General features: G+C 41.5%; 1 protein-coding gene across 3 annotated transcripts in view; it reads right to left on the reverse strand.

Annotated features, from left to right (window-relative positions):
• Nedd9 (neural precursor cell expressed, developmentally down-regulated 9) overlaps window positions 1–11,508 on the reverse strand; it is a 164,444-nt gene extending 152,936 nt beyond the window's left edge. For all 3 annotated transcript variants that reach the window (XM_042678508.1, XM_042678511.1, XM_042678510.1), the window contains exon 1: window positions 11,334–11,508. The gene's annotated coding sequence lies outside the window, so the exon portion shown is untranslated. The remainder of the gene's footprint in view (window positions 1–11,333) is intronic.
• Between the last annotated feature and the right edge of the window lie 13,203 nt (window positions 11,509–24,711).

The raw sequence follows: 24,711 nt of genomic DNA on the forward strand, positions 1-24,711 counted from the left end.
ATTTCAATGTTGATTAATATTTTCACCTGATGATGATGCTTGCTAGCACCAGGGTTGAAAAGAAAAATCAAACACAAAATAGAATCCAGTTTTCACTGATAGTGAACCTTAAGAAAGAAGGGCTACCCAAAGTGGAGAGCCCAATAAAACTAACTTACAAACGGAAAGACACTATAATGAACTTACTGCCTGATTGGTCAAAAATATCAGCCTCCACTATAACCATAATCTTTCCTCCTCAGTTTGTCTGGCTAAAATCACAACCAGTGGTCTAAACAGGCAGTGGACATCTATTAAGATTTAGGTCAGAAGCCACTGGAAGAAGCCAATGGTTTAGTTCTGGGGATTAGAAAATGATAGACAGACCCTTACTGAGAGTTGCATAAGAATAGCATTCCTTTGTATTGTGATCATCCTCACCAAGGAAATGTTTGAAATGTAGGCAGGGTAGAACTGAGTACCTGTTAAAGCTATTAAATAATTAAACTTTTGAAAACTTTAGCAGCACAAATATGTTTTAATATTCTTTATAGTGTTGGTAAGAATCTTGGAGAGAGCAAATCTCACTCTCTCTGTCTGACTCAGTTCACTCCTAAATTGTTGCCATTCTGAAGGACCGGTCACACCTGCTGGCTTCATGTCTATTTGTTGAGAGATCCCTTCCACTCCCAGCCATCTTTTGAACTTCTGGTCCTTTCTTCATAAATGCAGCAGACTGGCATTAGGTTTAGACTCAGCTGCAATTGGCAAGTCTCTCAGCTTCTCTTAGAAGGAACTTGATTTTCAGCAGAAGTTTTTGTAATGGTTTCTGTCTGAGTTTTAACTCTTGGAGACTCTTTGTCAGTGATTCTCCACATGAATGATATTCTTCTGAACCACAATTATTTCCTCAATTTAGCTACTAGCTGTTTTAGCACCTTCTGTCTAGCTCCTCCTTACAAATAAAATCCTGCAGAGTGATAAGATTCTGGCTTTCTTGTGTAAACTCTTAGGAGTGAACAAGGCTGGGCCTTGGCTCTCACAGGGCTTTGAGGTGTGGTCTGGAGTAGTAAGCAAAAGCCTCAGAGTCCCAAGAACTCTGTTCACACCTATTTTTATGGGCAAGAAAGACTAAGTATTTGTCGAGGTCAAGCAGTTCAATCCCCAAGGGTCTGCTGGAATGTATTGTGGACAGTCTAACATTTAGTTCCTCTCCCTTCCCTTGGTCTCTAATCAGTGTTTCCAAGCGAAGAGAAAGAGATGGAGATAAAGGATGTGCAGAAACCCAAATAGAAAGACAAAGGGATTAAACTTAAGAGGCAAAGCAATGAGGCTTTATTTAATTAAGAAATAGAATGACCATAATTGAATCTATCAACTATATTTATTCCCATGATTCCTCATTAGGGCAGAAAAGCAGGAGCCAATATGACAATGTTTTTCTAGCTTTAAAGGCACATGAGAGGAGTTCAGTAGGTGAGGACTATTCCTGTCTTGGTCCCAGCACTCCTCGGCACACTGGAGGAAATCAGTAGCTATTTGGTGACCAAAGGCTGATATGCTGGTTGGTCTAGATGAGAACAAAAGCTGACTATAAACATCCTCCTCTACTTGATGCTAATATCTGTGCCATTTGCTCTGGTTTATCACCTAGGTAACAAAATGTCACTGTGACTTTATTGTGGTCAAGCTGAATTGCACAGGATGGTTGAGTTTATTGCAGAAGCCAAGTGTCTAGTTTCATTTTGCTTTTCTATCCTCTTTTCATCTGGGATTTCATTTTCTTGTCAAATCTTTACTCTTTAGCTTCCTTACCCCTTTTAAAGTATTTTAAAAACTATGATTTTTATTAGTGCTATTCATGATCATATAACTATATAATACGGACTCTTCAATTACTCTTTCTTTTTCTTTTTTTTTTTGATCCAGTCATGGGGCCTGAACTCTGGGCCTGGGCACTGTCCCTCAGCTCTTCAGCTCAAGGCTAGCGCTCTACCACTTGAGCCACAGCGCCACTTTTGGCTTTTTTCTTTTTGGTTATGTGGTGCTGAGGAATCGAACCCAGGGCCTCAGGCATGCAAGGCAAGCGCTCTACCACTGAGCCACCTTTCCAGCCCCTTCAATTACTCTTTCTTATCACTCCTTTTTGTTATTAAAAATGTTTCATTCTGTTTTCATGTACACACACATACATATACTTATGTATATGGTACTTTGATCATATTACCTGTCCCTATAACCCTCCACTCATCTCCGCCTTTTTTTAATCTTCTTCCCAGAATCCCTTTTTTACATTCATATCCTCCTTTTTGTTTGCTTTGACTTGTTTAGATTTAGATTTCCCATATGAGAGAAAATATGTAATACTTATCTTGTCTCTTTATGTGTGGCTGACCTTGCTTTCACACAATGTCATCCAGTCCCATCCATTTTCTGGCAAAGATAGCTCTTCCTCTTCTATGATGAAGGCTTATTCCCTATCTTCCTCCTCCTCTTACCAGGCAACCTGAGCTGGGTGCTTAATGTGCCAGATACAGGCAGGCTGCTTTGTGTTTATTGACTGTCTATGAAATCAGAAATGTCAATGGACTCATAAAACCTTCAAATCTACCCAGGGAGGTAGGTCTCCCTTGTGTAGATGCAAAAGTACAGATGCTCAGAACATAAGGCGGGGATTTGATTCCAGGGCCGGGATTTGAACTCAGGCAGCTGATCCACAGCCACTTTCTAATTACTCTGCTAGTTTTTCCAGCTTACTTGGATCTGCCATTTCCTGAGCTCCCATGACCACACCTCTACCTCCCGTTTTTGTTGTTCCTAATTGCTTTGTGATGCTTTCCATATTGCAGGGAAAGACTGTAGGCATGCTAACACCTTTCCAAATTTCCTAGGAAATCTTTCCACTTTTCTGTTTTGTTTTGGCAATCGTTTGTTTTAAAGTGGACTAGAGAAGCAAACAAGCCAAAGCAAAAGCGAATTGGGAGATAAGCTTTGTGAAGAGGGAAATATTATTTATTTTCTCTTGAGATTATCCTAAAAATGTATTCCCTATTCCCCCACCCACTGCTGAATCTACCACACATTAGCAAATGTACAGAAGTACACACCACATACACACACAAAACGGTGTGGTGTTAAAAGACATATACCTGAGCAAGCTAATCCAAAAGCAACATAAACTCATTTGAAAATATCCGAAGACAGACAATGTCTACTATGGAGAGTTATCTTTCCTTTTGTGATAATCTTAGCTCAAGAGATAAAACACCTTTTAAAGTTAAATATTTTAGTGACTGTATTGCTCTACATTTTTATTTCATTAGAAGATAGTTGAAAATTATGCATGTCTTTTTTACCAAAAGGAAAAAAAAAAAAAACTTGGGCCGACATGGTATATCTTAATTGCCTTTGTTTGGAATACAACTTTCTCTATCTTGGTGTAGTGGTCTTCTTCATTCCTTTTTTTTTTTAAAAAAAAAACAGTAACATAATATCCCAGTGTGGATTGTCAAAATATACTTCTTATTAGTGTCTCTGTGTAGACATTCAGATTCTGTTGACATCTTCATATTCTACACAGCTGTTTCACACAGCCCTAAAAGAGAGAAACCTGGACTAGGTTAAATTCCAATGGGGAAAGTTAGCTCAAGTTTTTCTCCTATGTTGTTACAAAAGGAATTACTCAGTAGGGAGAAAACACAACATAAAAGATAGCAAACTAGCTGGACACCATTGGCTCATGCCTGTTATTCTAGCTATTCAGGAGGCTGAACTCGGAGGATTGTGGTTTGAAGCCAGTCTGGGCAGGAAGCTCCACGAGACCTTATCTCCAATTAACCACCAGAAAAGAGGAAGAGGAGCTGTGGCTCAAAGTGGTAGAGCATTAGCCTTGAGTGAAAAAGCTCAGGTACAGTGCCTAGGCCCTGAGTTCAGGTCCCATGACTGACAAAAAAAGAAAAAAAAAAAAAGATAACAAACCTTCTCTGAGTCCTAAGGGAGTATTGTCGGAAATGTTAAATAATACAAAGGATCCTTTTTCTCTCTGCCACACAATTGAGCATATAGACACATTTTCCCACTAAATTGTCCTCACAGGAGCCCACAAGACCAGTCCCCAAATCCCAGGCCAGCTTAAAGTGAGACTATATGAAATATTATCACAGTTTTCCTATGGCCAAAGGCAGCAGCCAGTAACATTTTCTCTGAAAAGTGCTTAGGCCAAAAATATTCTTTGCTCTACTATGTCCAGTAGAACTCTGTGTTTCTATCAGGTTGTTACTCTAACACGGAAGCAGAGCCAAGCTTGCTTTCCTGAGGATAAGTCTATCTTGGTTGTATCATGTATGGGGCAGGAGGGAGGGAGTTTCCTCAAAGCTACTTCAGGCCTCTGCCCTCAGGTCCAGGCTGCAGGAGAATGGTCCCGCCTCCCTCCACCCCTCCTCACCCCTAGACTGCATTCTAGCCAGAAGGATGGCCTTGCAAGCTCCCCAAAGTATAACCATCCTTCCTTCCCTCACCACCAACTGGCTGTCCTCTTCTGAGCAGGGAACCTTCACCCCTGCTTCATGAGTGTCTAACACTCATTCGTGTGCCCATCCATCCATTCATTTGATGGATTTGATGAGCATTCCTACATACCAGACATATAGGGAGGAACAAAACAGAGTCTAGTTACCACGGAGCTCATGGTCCAAGGGAGGAAAGAGGCCACAGCCAATTTACAGACAGATACTGTGTCAGTTGGTATGAAGTTTAGACATATAGGAGAGTATGTGGGGTGGAGACATGGCCATAACATGGGAAGGAGGGCTTACAACAGTAAGGTTCCAAGAGGAAGGGAAGCGAGCATATAGGCATCCCCAGAAGGTCCTTCCAGGTAATAGATACTAAAAGTGCAAAGTCCTGATTAGGCATGCTTGTAGTCTTTTGAAGGACCTGAGAAGAGGCCTTTAAGCTTTTTCTTTAACAAAAGACTTTATTTCTTTAGAACTTTTTTTTTAAGGCTCATTGCAAAATTGATGGGAAGGTACAAAGATTTCCCATGTACCTCCTACGGGCCAGGCACAGCTGATGAAATGTTTGTTGCCAATGAAGGGACCCTACATTGGTATGCAGCTGGCACCCCAAGTCTCCTGTTTACACTAGGCTGCAGACTTAGGGTTGAATAGATGTGTATGGATGTGTCCACCATGATAGTAGTACTTTCTTCCCTCCCCCCACCCCCTGGCTATTGACCACCACTGAGCTTTGACTGTTCATGCAGTTTTGCTTTTTCTAGAATGTTATATATTTGGGATCATAAAGGATGTAGCCTTTTTAATGTTGCCTATTTTACTTAGCAATATATCTATATACTTTTTAAATGTATTCTTTGTTTTGGAAACATACACTGTCTTCTTGAGAAGAGAGGTTATATATTGGAGGCATATATATATTGAATGTATAGTTATACATCCTATGTAAAATTCCACTCTGAAGTACACCAATATACCCATAGGATGAACTTACAAGAATGAAAGAATGTTTCACCCTTGCAGTCCAGGATTAGTTCATCCTTTGGCTTGAGCCCTGCGTTGAAGAACACCTCATGGCAGGAGCCTGGGACAGAGCAAAATCACTCACCTCAAGGGCAAGAAACAAGAGGAAGAAGTACTTGGGGTCCCAATATCCCCTTCAAAGGCATCTACAGTGGTCTAACTTCCCTTTCAGTAGGCCTCACTTCCTAAAGGCTTGCTACCTCTCAAGGGCAGTGTGGCTGCCTTAAACCCATGAAGCTTTGAGAGATACTTAATACAAACCACTTACTAACAATAGATGTGATGACCTGTAGCTTAGGACACTCACATATTCTGATAAAGGCTGGTGTTCTTTTACTACAGTCTGGTGCCTGTGGTCATGTGGATTAGTTAACAGCAAGCTGGCACAGGAACACTCGTTTTATGAAAACTGATTCTCGGCTCTGAACAGGAGCTACTGCCTTCATTTCTGCTGCCTTTCCTTTCTACAGACAAGAAGCCCAAAACACAGTAGAAAAGTGACGGACAAACAACACAATCAAACACTGCCTAGGCATGTCACTGTTTTCACAAAACAATCCTACAATCATAGCACTTCTAAATGAGCCAATCAGTTACATTATTGACCAGAATCATCCTCTCTTGCCAAGACCCTACAGATACAAGGACAGACCAATGAATAGCACCTGGAATCATCTCTTGGTGTTCACTTTTCTACATGGGTTGGAGGAACAAGCTCCATTATTTCCTCAGCAATAATTTTTTTTTTTTTTTGGCAGTACTGGCGTTTGAACTCAGGGCCTTGTATTTACTAGATAGGTGCTATACCACTTAAACCACACCTGTAACCCTTTTTGCTTTAGTTATTTTCCAGGTAGGATCTCACGCTTTTTTTGCCCAGGGACTGGCCTCTGACTTTGATCTTCCTATCACCACCTCCCAAGTAGCTGGCATTACAGATGTGAGCTACTACACCTGGCAGCATTCATTTCTTCTGAGCTGTAAACACCTGCATGAGGAAGAGGTACTTGTGTTGAGAGGGCTGGCTCCCCCAGGCTTCCCAGGGTGACACTGGTCCTCAATAGTTTCACTTCCTCTAAAGATTTCCACTCACTATGAGTGAGGTTGTGGGTGGGGAATTCCAAGGGAATGGAAATGAGTTGAACGGTTGTTAGAGGTTCACTGACACTCCAGTTAGATGACGGGAAGCTACTCAGATTTGGGCTGTAAGAAAAGACATCAATGGGAAGCTTATAGGTGAACACTAGAGGATGTCTGGTTCTTCTTAGGATGGAACATTGGGAGTCATACTGGTGGAGACCCATGTGCTGGTCTGGAGGCTGACCATTCTCCAAATGAAGTATTCACATAGATTCCTTCACCAAGGGCTTATGCACTAGAGAAAGTGCTTAAGATAAAAGCCTTAATTCCTTCAGACAGCATGAGCTGGCCAGGCCTAATTTTTACCTCTTTAGGCTGATATCAGAGGGGAGGAGTAGACCCTCCCTGACCTCAGCCATTGAAGAAAGAGCAGGGATATCAAAATATAGATTCTAAAGGCCATTAATGCTGGAGAAGCAGGGAAGTCGCACGTGCTATAATGTTTCAGCAGCAGGTCACGTATACAATGGTGGTTCTCTAAGATGAAAATGGAACTGACATTTCCTATTCCTAGTGACATCATAGCTGTCATGACATCATACATTATAGCACAACAGCCTACCATGGTGCCAGTCAGACCAAAACATAGAAAACCCAGTAATAAAGGACAGCATGGCCGCTCTATGTGTTTAATGTGCTTCTTATTGTTATTCAAAAGGGTGCTCCTTCTCTACAGTGAAACCGTGTGCTGGGTGTGTGTGACACAAGCAAGCTCCCTTTTCCCTGTTTTCACTGCATCTCCAGATTAGATCAAGAGATATGACAAGATTTACTTGATGGCACTTGGTTTAATTTGCCTTGCTCACCATGGCCCTAGGAGTAATGAGCTTTAACAAGTGTGTTCATGCACACACACACACACACACACACACACAGAGTCTAGGGTTTGTTTAAATGTACTTCAAGGTCATTCATCTCAGCTTGGCTCCCCCCCCGCCCCCCCCCCCGCCACAAAGACTCTGACACAGGATTTGAGGGCATGTAGCTTAAGAAATGGTTTCAAGAAACATTGTTGGAGATGGGGGTTCAGAAGTAAAGGAAGCTATAGAAAATCACCATGGAGATTGCTCCCATGTGGACGCTTTGGACAAGGTGATGCATAGACCTCACAGCTACTCCCCTCATGACTAAGGGCACTAGGGGTTCATCCGGAGCATCTTTAATTGCCTCTTCACTAACCACACTTGGCCCTGCCCAGCCTGAAGAAGACCTGGAGGGAAGAAGACGTAGGCAGGGCAGAACTGCTTCCACAGGCCCCTTCTCTGCAAGATGCTGACAACACAGATGATCAAATCTCATAACTTTACCATCATCTGTCAGTGGGGGTGGTTTCCCTTATTTACATAAACAAGACAAGGAGCAATGAGGGTCATTATTTGACTAAAGTCACATCTCCTGGTTACTCTTTCCTAATCTTTTACTTCTTCCTCCTTCCCTCCCTCCCTCCCTCCCTCCTTCCTTCCTTCCTTCTTTCCTTCCTTCCTCTCTCTTTCTCTTTCTCTCTTTTTTTGTTTTGTTTCTATGATTTGAACTCAGTGCCTTGCACTTACTAGGCAAGTACTGGAGCACTTGAGCCACACCCCAAGTCTTTTTTTTTTTTTTTTTTGCTTTAGTTTATTTTCCAGGTAGGCTTTTGTGGTTTGTTTTGCCAGAGTTGGCTGCAAACTGCCATCCTTTCCTGTTCCCCTCCCACATAGCTGGGACTACACCTACCTCCAGCATGCTCATTTAAAAAAAATACTGAGATGCAATTCATTTAATATAAAAGTAGCCATTTAAAAAAGAGCAATTCAGTGACAGGCAGTATGTTTACAGTGCTGTACAACCATCACCTCTATCTTCTTCAGAAGCATTTTTTGTGGCTATCTGCTTTCATTTATTTATTTTTTGTAAAGATACTGTACAGAGGGGTTACAGTGACATGAGTAAGGCAATGAGTACATTTCCTATTGAGCATTGTTACCTCCCTCAAAAAAGGAAAATTCTTACTAGTTGCTCCCCATTGTGCCCTGTTCCCAGCCCCTGGTAGCTACCAATCTGCTTTCTGTTTTAGAGATTTCATATCAATGGGATCATATGACCTTCTGGGACAGGATCCTTTTGCTTACTGTACTTGCTTTCTAGGTTTATGCATGTAATAATGTGCATCATCCCTTCACTCCTTTTGATGGCTGAAGGCTGCTTCATTATATGGATATTCCATCATTTGTTGATCCATTCCTCTGTTCCTAGCATTTAAGCTGTTTGTACTCTTTGGCTATTGTGAGCAATGTTGCTATGAAGGTAAGTGTGCATGTACTTGAATCTCTGTTTTTAATTCTTTTGCATATACAGGTGTCCCTTGGTATGCATGGGAGATTTGTGCCATAACCCAAGTCTGAAAGTACTCAAGTCCCTTATATAGAGTGGTATACATTTTCATAAAGCCTTTGAACATCCTCCTGTATACTTTAAATCATCACCAGATGACTTTAACAGTAAATTCAATGCAAATGCTCTGCGAGTTGTTATATACTGTGCTGTTTAGAAGACAAAGTCAAGAAAAAAAATGTATATATTCATCATGGAAACAATTTTCCCTGAAATATCTCTCTCCCTGCATTCCTTCCTCCCTCCCTCTATCCCTTTGTCTCTTCCTCCCCATCTCCCTCCTTCCCTCACTTTCCTCCTTCATTTCTTTCTTTCTCTCTCTCTCTCTTTTAAGGATAGTCTTGAATTCTTAGGCTCAAGCAATCCTCCTGTCTCAGCCTCCCAATAGCTGGACAGATAGGTGCATACCATTGCATCTAGAGTTTCCACTAATATTTTTGATCCAAGGTGGGTGAATCTGCAGGTGTGAAGCCCAGATATAAATACATACCTACAAAGAATAAGACTGAAATGTGTGGGGCATATGTTAGTGCAGTGTTTAACTTTTAAAGAAATTACCTAGATTTATGGGGGAGTTCATTCTCCTCTCCCTCTAAATATTAACATGACTTGAAATTCTGTTATTCTAAACTGCCTCCTCCTTCCTCATTTATATTCTACCTCCATTTGTAAGGGTGTCTCCCTCTCCCCATGAAGAGGAGGAAGGCTGAAGCAATAGTAACTTTAATCCATGGAGAAGGCACCCTCCATGTAAATCTTTACTATAAAATCAAGTAAAAGGGAAGGCTCTTTCTGCAGTTCAGGCTGGTATATAAGTTTCAATCAGGCAGCCATGTCTTTGAGTCTCAGAATTTTATGTATCTATGTAATTAACTTTTCCTTGAGTAATCTTTCTCAAGTCTATTTAATTCATAGTCCAGTCAGGAATTTTCCTTCCCGGTATTAATTGATTGTCTGTCTCTATCTTGAACCAAGCGCAAGCAGGGAGGGGACAAGGCAATGGCTGGTTTTGTTCCCTTTTTGTAGTTTTTGACTTACAAAGTGACTGCTTCCAGATGCGTACTCCCTAGATAGCTGTTAAATAAATTAACTCATTAATGAGAAATGATAGGACTGGTTTAATATTCTTCCCTTCCCACAGATCACTTTTCACCTTCAGATGGTAGTGTTCTTGAAAATAACTAAGGAAATAGGAGCAAGGAGGAGCCCCATTTGGCTGGGTCCCAGAGTTCTGTCAAGGACAATTGGTCCTCATTCTCAGTTATGGATGGAAAATCCACTGCTGTGAGGGGTGGCGGGGGTGGAGGGATGATCGAAGAAGGAGTGAAAAAAGACTAGAGCACCTATTTTCATTGTCCCTGTAGCACAGGGACAGGTCTTGTCAGTCCCTCAAATTATGCACTCTCCGTTGGAAGTAATTTCATCAAGGAAAAGGATTTATGCCAAACTCATTGTGGAAAGAAGGTAATTAAATGAATCAATACATTAAATGAATAAATACACATTGAGAAAAGTCACGATGGAGCAGTTAGGATGCAGCCTGGCATGGTCAGGCAGAACAGTACAATTTGTCCCCAGTCCCTTAGAGGTGGTGCTAATGCTAGGTTCTTTTTCTTTTTTGTCAGTCCCAGGGCTTGAACTCTGTACCTGGGCTCTATCCCTGAGCTCCTTTGGCTCAAGACTAGCATTCACTACTGGAGCCGCAGAGCCATTGCTGGCGAGTCTCATAGACTTTCTTTCCTGGGGTGGCTTCAGACCGTGATCCTCAAATCTCAGCCTCCTGAGTAGCTATGGTGATCGGTGTGAGCCACCAGCATCAGGCAATACCAGATTCTCTGTAGAGCTGGGAACATGCACACAAAGTCACCAGTTTTGAGCTCCCCCCGGCTCCCACCAACAAGGAATCTGACCCAGAGAGATAGAAAACTACTTGGGTGTGAAAGACTGTAACCCACATCTTGAGGTATTGAAATAGTTTAAGTGAAGGCAAAGCTTAACTCCTACAGGCTGGGAGGGAAGCAGGAAGAGGGTGGAACATTTAATCCACGCCAGAAGCACCTACACCAGATGATTTAACAGTGGAAGTTATGGGGAGTTTTCAGTTACATTAAGTTCCATTTGAACCAGTTTCTCCAAAGGAGAGCTAGAGTTTCTCTATCCTACTTCAGCACATGTTGAACCCTGCTAGCCCCAGTTAAGAGGTAGTGTTAATGGTGGGGACATCTCTAGATGTCTGACCCAACTAGGAAGTAAGTCTGAGAGAGACTTTGCCCTCACCCCAGGCCACAACAAGCGGCTGCAACTCACCAAAAGGCAGAACCACAGTGGATGGACCATCTCGTGTTCCTGGTCTTTTGACTGTCTCTCTGGGCAGTGAGAATAGGAGGCGACAGCTAGTCTTACTGCATCATTATGTTTGTCTTTCTTTTCTGAAAGCAACTGCAAGTTCTTCTGAGCACAGAAACCGCACCCTTACTGTGTGAGTGGCTGTGGATGTGTGGGGTTTTCCTTCCTGTTTCTGAGGTGATGTTGTCTCACTTCATTTCCTCCCTGTGCTTCTTCTGTTGTTTGGGGTGTGTGTGTGTGTGTGTTTGTGTGTGTGTGTGTGTGTGTCTGTGTGTGTGTGTGTGTGTGTGTGTGTGTGTCTGTGTGTGTGTGTGTGTCTGTGTGTGTGTGTGTGTGTGTGTCTGTGTGTCTGTGTGTGTGTGTGTTTGTGTCTCTGTCAGACTTTCTGATAGGCTAAAGATGCTTTGCAGTTTATGAACAGTTAAGAAATTTAGTACCTATGGGTCCCATTTGCTACATTTATAAAGATGGTTGATCTTTAAAATAGTAAAGATGAAGTCTTGTTGACATGTCTTTTTTCCTCAGTAGTCTAAACTCCTTTCTGGGCTGCTTCAAGACAAAATATAGGGCATTTGAAAGCCAACTGAATTGGGATTTTTATTTTGTTGATGGACCCAATTTGTTGCAAAGGATTCTAATACAGATGGGCATGAAACATTCTTTTACATGACAAGTACTTACTGAGCTTGCTCACTGGAATAGGTACCATGGTAGGAACTGGAGAAGCTTAGATTTGTGTGCATAGAAGGGAATTTGAAAGCCACTTGGCCCCAAATCCTCTGGACAAGCCTTGAGAGGAACCATGTGGATTTGCACTTTCTGCCTTCCTCATTTTAGCTTCCTCCTCTGTACAATGGGGACAATCACAGGAGTGTTATGAAAAATAAATGAGTCCATGTCTAGAGCAAATAAAACAAGCACAATCACAAGGTTTTCAATTATTACCAGAGGCAAATCTGTATTATTATTGGCTGAGATCTTTGCTTCTTCCCTTGCTTCCCCTACTCCTAGCTGGGGCCTGGCAAATGACTTGGGGACATAGTGGTCTGAGAAGAGAGATGGTTAGAAAAGAGAAGGCTTCTGAACAGGCACACATGGTGCTTGAGAGTCCTACACAACTCCAGCTTGCTCCTTCAAGAGCATGCAGGACAAGGAGAGTATTTCTTTTTACTTTATCATAGTCATCCCTTGTATGCTGCTTTCTTGTGACATGTATTTATTTATTTGTTTATTGTAGTGCTAGGGATTGAATCCAGGGCCTTGAGCATGCAAGCATACATTTTACCACAAAGCTATACCCCAGCACTTAGTTTTGTATTGTTTTCATTTCTTATATGACTTCATTGAAATCTAGATCCATGTCTTTTATCTCCAAACACTTTGGGAAGGTATACTCTACCCCTCAAAAGATAGCACCCGAACAAACAAAGAAATAAATGATGGCTGGACACCGGTGTCTCATACCTGTAATTCTATTTACTCAGGAGGCTGAGATCTGAGGATCCCAGTTGGAAGCCAGTCTAGGCAGAAAAGTCCTAGAGACTCAATCTCCAAATAACCAGTACTATAGCTGGGCTGGAGGCCTGGCTCAAATGACAGAGTGCCAGCTGTGAGTGAAAAAGCCAAGAGGGAGTGGGAGGCCTAAGGTCTGAGTTCAAGCTCCAGAACGCATGCGCGCGCGCACACACACACACGCACACACATGCGCATGCACACACACACGCGCACACACATATGCACACACACGCACACACACGCACACACATATGCACACACACGCACACACACACACACCACTGAACTCAAAACTTGATCAATTAAGACTTATAAATACATCAGAAATAAACATATCTACATGAATCACCAGGCATGTATTTTATCCATAAATAAAATGAGCTACATCCATCAAAGTATTCTTTTATTCCTTTCTCTCCTTCTTAAAACCATTCTTATATGCATGCTTTGTATCAGGATATCTTCCAGGTTTTATGTAGAATTATTCTATTCCTGAGTTTTTATTTTATAGTTCAGTCTTCACAGTAAATGGATGAAGGCAGATGAAAAGTCCATATAGTATACATTTCATCTAAGTCTCCCTCTGGGTATTTTCCCTTATACCTTATCAGGTGAGGGTTTGTTTTCTTCATCCAGCATTGAAGCTTGAGATATAATTTAAATATGTACATTTTTAGAAACGTATAATTTACAATTTTATAGTGTAACTCAAAACCATGAGTATCATCTCATTACCTCGGTAAGTTAAAGACGTTCTATACAGACTAAATGGGCTCAGCTTGGGTTCCTTTTATGGAAAGCACTAGCATTTACGACATGATTGTACTCAACTCTGTTTTTTTCTCTAGATGGCCTCTTTGAGCACTTCAAGTTGCCTAACTGTCTTACTGCTAATTTTTTTGCACTGAAGTCAGCATGCCGTTTAAGACAATGAGAAGCTGAGACCTCCTCCAAGACTAAATCAGAATTGTTTAACAAACATAAGTTAAATCCTTTCACAGTTGGAAAATGGGGAAAATGTCTGTTGGCTTGCTTACGATCTTGGAATTGTTTTTCTTCTTTTTTGAGTTTGTTTTCTTTCTTGCTTTTTTATTTGATTAGCAGCAGGTTATACTACTTGTTAAGATTTTTTTGATGAATCACAGATAGTTCTGAGCAATAAACAACCGTAACTTTCAATCACTCTGTCCAAGGAAAGCAATGTTTACATTTTTACTTCATTTAAACATTCATTTCAACTGTTTTAATTAGCTTATTTATGCCATCTCAGTTCTCTGGAATCTTGGTTAGCACCACAAAATGGTTTATAACTACCTGTTAAACAGTGGCCAAACCCCAGCAACTGCTTCTGATTTGTCATGGATGTCTGGCCTAAGGAGCAATTATTGCATAGATTTGGGTAGCGGGGAAGAGAGACAGACGCAAGAACTATTTAAGATAAAATAATTAGAAAACCATCTATGACCCAGCATATGGGTATGTTTATGATTCCATGTATTTGTCTCATTTTCTTCTATGCCTGAATAGTATTCAGCATGGAAAGCAGCAGCTCAATAATGCTGCTCAGGAGTTGGTCTGGCATACTTTAAGAGACACATTCTCTAGTATTTTGAATGATACCTCATCCCTGCTTAGGAATGTGATTTTCATTTTTAGATGAGTTAGTCAGAACTCAAGAAGGTATAGTTCATTCACTAATTCAACGATTATGTCTCTATCCAGATGTCCTGGAGCTTCCCTGAGCATTCTTGATGCATCAGTCCACAGGACATAGCCCACCCCTGAAATATACAGCTTAGTGTGGACTCAACCTAGGGAGATAACTGATTCATTCACGACTTTGTTTTGCTTTTGTTTGTACCAGTATTGGAGCTTGAACTCAGAGCCTGGGTACTGTCCCTTAGCCTTTTCTCTTAAGCCTGGTGCTTGACCGCTTGAACCACACTCCCACTTCCAGCTTTTTTGGTGGTTAATTGGAAATACAAATCTCATGGATATGGGTACCTCTCAGGAGGCTGAGACTTGAGGATTGTGGTTTGAAGCCAGCCCGGGCAGCAAAGTCTGTGAGGCTTATTTCCAACAAACCACTCAGACAAACCAGAAGTGGAGCTGCAACTCAAGTGGTACATACAGTGCCCGTACATACAGCACTAGCCTTGAGCAAAAAGAGGGTCAGAGACAGTGCCCAGGCCCTAAGTTCAAGCCCCAGGACCAGCAAAGAAAAGTTTCACGGACTTCTTTTGGGCTGGTTTGAACCACAATCCTCAGCTCTAAATCACTTGTTACTCATGACTTTAAAAGCACTTAGTGAACATGCACCACAATAAGTGACAAAATGAGTAAGAATCAGCTCTCTCTCAGAAGACAGTTTACAATCTGTAATGTCATAGTTTAATGCCACCTGAAATTCATGTGTTGGAAACTTAATTTCCAAATTCATGTCATTCAATGAGGTCATGTGAATGGAGCCCACACGATGGGTTTGGTAGCTTTCTAAAGGAAAAAAAAAAGAGACCTACGCTAGCACATTTTGCCCATCTTACTATATGAGTTAATAATAACCATTATTATTATTACCACCATTATTATTAGTGATAATGGGATTGTAACTCAGAGCCTTGTGCTTGTTAGGCAGGTGTTCTACTGTTTGAGCAACACCTCTAGCCAAGCTTAGTACTTCAGGTTGGTCACCATCTTTGACTCCTTACCCTACCCCAAATGAAATACATCTTATTCAAGTTCATTTTTCCTATAAATCTATAGAAAGTAAATTTCTTTGCAAAAGACTAATATTGCAAGTCAAGCTAAGTACCATCAGCCCTAATGTCAGTTCCTCCCTTTTGCTCTGGTAACATCACTCCATACCATCTGTTTGAGATGCAGTCTGCCAAGACATTCTCTCTTAGCATTGCCGTAAGTGGATATCACCACTGTCCATATGCAATTGTGTACATGTGCAGTCTTGCCCTTGAATGTGGCTTGCACACCGAGGATAAGACTGAAACTACTGCACTCAGTTTCTGAGGGAAATTCATAAACTGCTATTCTGGTTTCACATGAAATAGCAACTTGAAAGCATCATCTGATTCATGAAAATAGAAAACATCAAAATTGCATTGCTGCAATAGTTATAAAGGTAGATTACTGAGCTCACCTGACTTTTTGCTCATATATTTTCTGAATATTAAGAAGTGCAGGTACACATCCAACTGGTTTCTATTTTAGTAAAGAACCAGATCAAATGTCAAAAATCCATCTCCATCTGAAAAGGTGAATTTTTAGATTTTTCCTTTCTTGCCTTCATGATAACTTAGCCAAAACATCAAGTCAAATCACACTTGACCTTAGATACTTACTTATGTTGCCCCTGACTAACACTCAAGTCACAGGGGAAATGCCAAAGTTCTCTGATTATTTATATCTATTTTTCTTTTTTTACACATTCTCTTCCTTTGATCTTATCACAATCCCATATTAGGGGATTATTACTGGTTGAACAGAGGATTTTTGTTTTTGGTTGGTCATGGGGCCTGAACTCTGGGCCTGGACACTGTCCCTCAGCTCTTCAGCTCAAGGCTAGCACTCTATCACTGGAGCCACAGCACCATTTCCAGCTTTTTCTGCTTATGTGGTGCTAAGGAATCAAACCCAGGGACTCATGCATGCAAGACAAGCGCTCTACCACTGAGCCACCTTCCCAGCCCGAACAGAGGATTTTTTTAAAGACCAATACGTAGTTAAAACTCCAGCAGCATCTTGTTTATTCCTTTTTAGTTCTTATTTGATATCCAAGATAAAAGTAACTTAATATGGAAATTCAACTTATTCTTCCATGATTTCCACGCTTTTCCAGTCATATAACTGAAATCTTTGGGATGACATTCACAGGGAAGCCCTTACTCATTCCTTAGCTCCATCTTGGTTTTACCTCCTTCTTCTTTGATACCCAATTGTCCTAAAATCTTAGCCTACAGTCTGTCCTACCACATATACGCCTTCCATTCCCTTTTTCCTCCTTGTATTCGTTCCAACCCGATATCTAATTCACATCGACTAGCACTGTTCTTTCTAATACTATTCTTGGTAATGTAGGTAATAGAGACACTAGACACGATAGGGCTTTTATGCAGCATTAGAAAATGTTGAGTTGGGCTGTGACTGAATGGGAGAGCACTTGTCTAATAGTATGAGACCCTAGAACTTAAATAAAAGCAGAGAAAGATGGATTACTTCTTTCCTGTCCTACCTGGCTCTTTCTTCAGAGCCTTGCTCTACCCCCTCCATGCCTCATACTACCCTTCCTTCATTTGCTGTTTCCATGTTGAAACTCACATAGTCTCACTCTTCTTGTCCATACAAGCTTTCTCTTCATGGACTGTCCATTAATGCCATTACCATATGCTTCGTCCTTCTGCTGAAACATGTCAGACATCTCTCTCTCCCTCTCTCAAATCTAGCCCGTGACCAAATTCTCCTTTTCTTTTAAACTATTAAATATCAAATAGTATTGATTCATGGGGTTCCTCTGTGCGTATTCCCTGCCTATACTTTGGTTCGGACTTTCATTACTTGAAATGTTAAACATGATTTAAAATGTGGTGGTTCTCTTCTCACGTGTAATATTATTAGAGCGGCACATGGCTGGTACAACAGCACAAATGTGCTCTTCTCAAATTCATATTAAGTTGAATCTCCAATGTGAAGACTTTTGGGAGATTAAGCCCATGGGGCGTCGCTCTCATGAGTGAAATGAATGCACTTTATGACAGAGGTCTGAGGCAGTTGTTTGCCATGTGTTGGCACACCTAAAACACAACCAGCATCTTTCAGTGCTCTGGTCTTTGATTTCCCACCTTCCAGAATTTAAGCAAGACATTTTTGTTGTTTGTAAGCCACTCCATCGAAGGTATTACAGTGGCTTAAAGTAACTAGAATAGCTGGAGCTCAGGAGATGTTAACCTAATGTCCATCTACAGTATAAGATATTCCTAGAGACAAACTTGAATTCTTCTTCTATCATGGTCTACTTAAAGGTCTCCCCAATTCCCTGTTACCTATCAAGTAAAAGATAAGTGACTTCGGGAATTAAGACCTATCTTATTCTTGCTTCCCACCTTGGTCCACTCTTACAGTGCTTTTCACCTGCACAGAACTCCTTGCTGAGTTCTTAGGATTGCAAGAGTGACTCCTGTCCAGAGTGCCCTTCCTTTTCTTCTCCCTGGCAACACTTGACAATGCCCTTCAACAACGCCTCTCCTACCAGGACTTCCACATAGTACTTACTGTATATATTAGCACTACTGTGTCCTTACTGTATGTGTCTTTGAGGTTCCTGAGAGCAAAGAACTGCTGATTATTAATTTTGAGGCATAAAAATTAAACAGGTCACAAAGTACTTCTTTAGAAGTCCCTCATCAGAATCATCTACAAGGCCATGAAGGGTTGACTTTCAGATCCTCCCAGGGAGTGGGATGCTCCCGGGTAACTCTTAGGCAGTGTATGCTGGAGAACAAATCCATAATGTCCACAAATATTTGATGAAGAAAGATATGATTGAAAAAAAAGTACTAAGATCTCTACTCCTAAAACCTCTATTTCTTTTCTTTCTTTCTTTTTTTTTCTTTTTTGGTCATGGGGCCTGCACTGTGGACCTGGGCCCTGTCCCTCAGCTCTTCAGCTCAAGGCAAGCGCTCTACCACTTGAGCCATAGTGCCACTTCCAGCTTTTTCTGTTTATGTGGTGCTGAGGAATCGAACCCAGGGCCTCATACATGCGAGGCAAGCACTCTACCACTGAGCCACCTTCCCAGCCCTAAAACCTCTATTTTCCTTCATTCCTCTGGGCTGTAATTTAGCTGGGGACAGACCCAGGTATTCAGCCCAGCATAGATCAAAGCAATCTAATGGGAAACAGCTTTGCATAATTCACTAACCAAGTCATGCAAACTCTCTATTGTCCTGTCCAAGTACCAAATGGCATTAGGGTCATTCAGAGTCCATAAGATGGTTGGCTGTGATAAGGTCTAAGAAATTCTTGCTCAAGTGGGAACTGGTATTTGTGAGCATACTCTGCAATTTTAATCATGAAAGCCAAGTTCTTAAGGGTAAGTAGGTCACGAGTATCTTGTAAAGAGCAGCACTGGTGGATACATTTGCTGCTTATCGTTGATGCAGAGAACTCTAGTATCGGTTAACTGTCTGCCCTTGTTGACTGGTCCCTCTTTACCACTCAGCTTTCCTCCTGGCTTCTATCTACTGCTTCCCCAGCAATGACTCCCCTGGCTTCTGGACCCTGTTGTCATTTGTAATTCTCTCTGTATATCTCCTGAAAGCAAGGGTCTAATACAATATGCTGGTGTCTGCAGAGCACTGGGCATCTCTGTTGAATTGAAACAACCCACTAGGATATCCTGCTGGCTGATGGACAGTTTATGAATAGTGATGTTCAAAAACATCATGATTATCTGGTTCCACCAGGCAGGATCACAGGATCAAATGTGTCAATCTGCTTATAAGAAAGTGAGTTGTAGTTTGGATGGAGTGTGTAACTTAAGTGATAGGGCAAGTATGATAACCTGAGTTCTAACCCTAGTACCAAGGCGGGAGGAAGGGAGAGAGAGTGGAAAAAAGAGAGGGAGAAACTGAAAAATAGCTAAAGCTATGCAACTAAAATAGAAGTCTTAAGCTCCCAACTATGAGAAGACCAAGAGGTTCACTGTATAATGATAAAAAGGTCAGTTTAGCAAAAGAGTATAAATCTACCCACTCAAAATCAGAACATCTAAATGTATAAGACAAACATGAATAGATCTAAAGGGAAAAACTGTTACAATTATGGCAGAGACTGTAACACTTCACTGCCGACAATGGGCAGTCATCAAGACAAGTAGCCAATAAAGGAAGGAACACACACTTTAAATTACATTGTTGCGGGGGGGGGGGGGGGGGGGGGGGGGGGGGAAGGAATTGGGGAAGTGGGGAGGGAAGGGATAGTAGGGGGAAAACAAAGGAGAGGGTAATTGCTCAATAGGAAATGTATTCATTACCTTACTCATGTAACTATGACCCCTCTGTTCAGTATCTTTACAATGAAATTCTTTTAAAAAATGAAAAAAAATTACATGGTTGTCTCCACGGACCACACGATGAAAGTCACATGATCACAGAATAGGGTTGTAAGTGAGTGCTTTCTTCCCAGTACACCCCTGCATGTACTTAAGTTGAGCCTTAGCTGGGAACCTCACCTAGAACTATCCAACTAGATGAAGGAGGGGCTATTAAAGTACAAGAGAATGATTCCCAGAGCTAATACTGAGTGTGAGCAACCCCAAAGCAGTACTTCATGACTCTAATTGTTGATCACTAACAAAGAGGCCCCACAGTCTTAGAAAAGTTCTAAAATTATATCACTTTTATCAATAACCAAGATTTCAAGTTTCTCCTACAGACCACATACAGCCTTATGCAATGAAGTTTTGGAAAAAAGAACTCCAGTGTACTTGCATTTTAATCTCATGTACTTTTCCAGCTATGTTTGCTCTGATGGGGAAAAGTGGTCTCATTCACTGGAAAAGAATGAGTCTCAACAAGTTTCAGAAACAAACCTCCCCAGGGATACCACCCCCACCTTCCTAGTGGGAGAATATGGCTGTAGATGTTTCTCCTGATAGTTCCCGCAAAAATGTGTGTTGTGGTCACAGCTCAGAGATGCCAGCGTAAGTCTCAATGTAGCCACCTCCTGACTCAGAATCCATTCTGGGATGTCTTTATTTTGAACTTTAGTAACTGGAGACACAAATCTGTTTTCAATTTTAATTAATTATGTGGGAGAAAATGGCTGTGTGACTGAAAGAAGTCATAGCACAGAATGTCCCTGGTGGTACCCAGCCGCAGTGTGGAAAGTCTGTCCTATTATGTGTGACCAGGAATTCATCTATGTGCTATGCACTATTTTATCCTCCTGTTATGCTTTTAATCATGTGTATGTGTGTATGTATGTGTATGTGTGTGTATGTGTATGTGTGTGTATGTGTATGTGTGTGTGGAGAGAGAGAGAGAGACAGACAGACAGAGAACAAATACGAGAGGAAAAGAGAAGCAGAAAGAATCAGAGAGGCTAGGAATCAAACCCAAGGTCCCTATGTGCTAGTCAAGTGCTCTAACCACTGAGTTACATCCCCTTCCCTCCCCCCCTTTGCGCCCCCCTTCCCCCACACTGTGTACCTAGAGAGAATTCCAATGACATGTTGTCTTTCAGGCTTTTTACCCTTGGTAATAATTAATGGAATTCATTCATTTTTGCCTGAAATGCACAATGGTCATTGTATAGGTGATCAAAACATATTTACTGAGCAATTATTCAAGTGTTATTTGCTAGGGATTGGCTGGTGAGTGAAAATAGGTATAGTATAGTATAGTATTTTATTGTATTGCACTGTATTGTATTGTATTGTGCAGTGGGTAAATGAACTGTCTTGGCTCTAAATAATTGAAGAATAAACTGTATAATGGATTAAACAAATAGATATTGTTATAGCACTCAGTAAGAAACTTTGGATAGGGTAGAGTGGTCCCAGGGTTGATTAATTCACCAATACCATAAGAATCTTCATACCAGCTTTTTCTTTCTTTCCTTCTTTCTTTCTTTCTTTCCTTCCTTCTTTCTTTCTTTCCTTCTTTCTTTCCTTCCTTCCTTCCCTTCTTGTTGTTCGTGATTCCTGAACTCTGGGCCTGGGCGCTGTCCCTCAGCTCTTCAGCTCAAGGCTAGCACTTTACCACTTGAGCCACAGCACCACTTCCGGCACTTATGTGGTGCTGAGGAATTGAACCCAGGGCCTCATGCATGCAAGGGAAGCACTCTACCACTGAGCCACCTTCCCAGCCCCTAGCTTTTTCTTAAATTATTACTGCCCTCATCATTGCAAAGTGGCTACAAGAGCCTTAAGCAGCACATTCTCAACCATATTTAAATGAAACTAAATATATGCATATAGTCAAAAGGAATGTCTTGGCTCTCCTTGGGTCTCTGTGCCTTTCTGCAGATAATTTCTTTCCTAGAAACTCTCTCCTGATTCTCATTCTCTAGCAAATTTGTCCTCAAGTTATAAGAGGCCAAACTGTACCACAGTCTATTCTTAAACCAACTTATAACAAAGCAAATTAAATGGTCATAATTGGCTTTGGCAAGTTGAATTTTGCTTCCTGGGGTTAAGAAAGAGCTCAGCCTCTCCTGAAGCACACAGAAACACAGTCCCATCCAGAAGCATCATTTGGTCCCATAGGAGGGAGAAAAGAAAGCTGTTGGATGACAAGCCAGTAGCTTCTGAATAAGGTGGGACTTGCAAATGCCATAGGAAGCATGGAAAGTCTCCCAGGCCCTTGTGATCTCACAGAGCCAGTGAGACTGGAGTTGTAGCATCAGCATTGCTACTTAGTAGGCAAGTAGCAATGTAGTAGGTAAGTAAGGGTTTGGTATGTCAATTTCCACATAGGTCAGAGTACCTAGAGCTATGGTTCAAGTGGTAGATCAACAGCCTTTAGCATAAAGAAAAAAAAAGCTAAGCAAGAATGTAAGGCCCTGAGTTCAAACCCCAGTACCAGCACCAAAAAAAAAATCCACATATGCAAAATTGAAAAATCCACATGTGCAAAATTGAAAAATCTACATGGACAAAAAAATCCACATATGCAAACTTGGAAATTATCAAGAGGCTCTGAGGGTCAACTGTATTAATGATGCAAAATACACAGCATAGTGCCTGGCCCATAGGACCCACTCAATAAATGCCTTTGGGTTACTGACAGTCTAGATAATTAGATAGCTGACAAGTTTACCAGTTCAGATTCTGATCATCCAGTACTATGATTTAATGATGCATAAAGGCTTCCTGGAGGAGTTGACATTTCCTAGTTGCAAGCTAAGCACCAAGACCACCAGAATGGTTTAGTTAAATCCAATGAGTAATTTCCAGTTTTGTCCTAAATTATACCGTTCCTCTTGGTAGTTCTTCCTCTTTTCAAACTTACTGTGTCCTGCGTTCCAGACAGAATTCTCTTGGTTTACCTCCTAACCCCTCTAACAGCTTCTTTTCCTACTCTGCTACTCTTCTTCCTCTCTTTGTCTTCTTTTTCTTCCTTCTGTTGTGTGAGGTCAGTTTTGGGCAAAGAGCTAATCAGGCAGCAGAGCTATTGATGCGAGAATTTGAGCACAAGAAATCACAGGTGGCAGCCTTGAGGTACAGAAGGTAATAGGGAGGTTGAAGTACTTACTCTGAGGACCAGTTGAGTCAGTGTGCTTGGTGCCTGTCAAGCAGGAGGAGACAGTGCACAATAAGGTCAAAAGACCAAATAGGCCCAAGTGGTTGGGAGGTGGGGAAGAGGGGAGGACAAGCTGCAATCCAGAGTTGATGGTTCCTTTGACTCATGTTGGGGCATAAAGAAAGGGTAGTTGACATAGGTTTTTTGGGGGGCACGCTCAGAGCTGTTCTACAGGAGGAGGAATCTGTCAATAGTACGCAAAATGGCTGGCAGAGGAAAGAGAAGCTCTTCTGCAATGTCCATGTTTGGCAGCTAAGGAGGGGCAAGGTAGGGAAGTCAGAAGCCACCCTCTCGGCAAGCCTATTGGGAAGCCAGATGCAAACTCAAATCATTCCCATCACTCATTTAGTCTTCCCCAAGATTAGATCACAATGCTTACTGAAAACAGCAGTTTCTAGTGGTTTAAGGCATTTCTGTCCATCTAGTTGTTAATATACAACTGTTGATGGTGGTTTTTTTTGCATTATTTTTTAAAATTCAGGGGCTAAGCACATCTCCATCTCCTTCCACCAAAACAAATGATGCTGCTGGCCAGTTTTTGGTTACTAATACAACTCTCCTTACCCTTCACATATTAAAAAAAAATCTTCTGAATTCCCGAAATGTCAGGATGAATTCACCTTAAAACTACCTACTACTAAGGTCAGGGTATCTCCTAAGGGTATGGCAGGGACTGTTCCTTGACAAGATTGGCTGCCAAAGCTAGCTGCAAAATTTAAGATAACCTGAGGTAAAGTGTCAACCCTCATTTGTATTTTAATGTAAATAAGTTTCAGATCCTTCTTTTGAGAAGATTTTGGCTGGGAAACAGTGGCTATTTGGGTCCCACAGTGAAGGGTAAAGGGAACAGGGTGGGGAAGGGGAGAAGGGAAGGGGATGGTTACTTTCATACATTTGCCAAGGGCCAACAAAGTGACTCCCACCCTGAATGAAGAAGAAAACTGGTTGGGTATTGCAAACAAGTTTAGCTAAATTTGGGAAGGGAAGGGGAACAACAAAGTGGTTAGACAAAGGCCAAAGGCAAGCCCAGGCAACGGCAATATTCACAAGACTATATGTTGGAAATGAACTGTACAACTTCGGCAGGGGGATGGAGGGAGGAAGAGGGAAAAAGGTGAGGGAAGGGTTAACAAGTTCAACAAGAACTGTACTCATTACCCGATGTATGTAACTGTAACACCTCTGTACATCACCTTGATGATAAAAATTTAAAAAGCCCTAACCACCCTCACTCCCACCCCACCCCCACCCCTGGGGAAAAAACCCACAACTGTATTATCTGTTCTTGAATAGATTCTTGTTATTTTTATTATTATTATTGTGAAAATACCATACAGAGGAGTTACAATTACATGGGCAAGATATTGAATAGATTCTAATGTAAGCTTTACAGTGGCATGACTGTCTTAAAGGATGTATTTCTTTAAAAGGGAAATTTTGACTTGATTTTTTTTTTTTTTTTTGTCAGTTGTGGGGCTTGAACTCTGGACCTGGGCGCTGTCCCTGCA

Source organism: Dipodomys spectabilis, unplaced genomic scaffold (assembly GCF_019054845.1).
Source record: "Dipodomys spectabilis isolate Male_0828 unplaced genomic scaffold, ASM1905484v1 ptg000045l, whole genome shotgun sequence".
Classification (NCBI taxonomy): Eukaryota; Metazoa; Chordata; class Mammalia; order Rodentia; family Heteromyidae; genus Dipodomys; species Dipodomys spectabilis.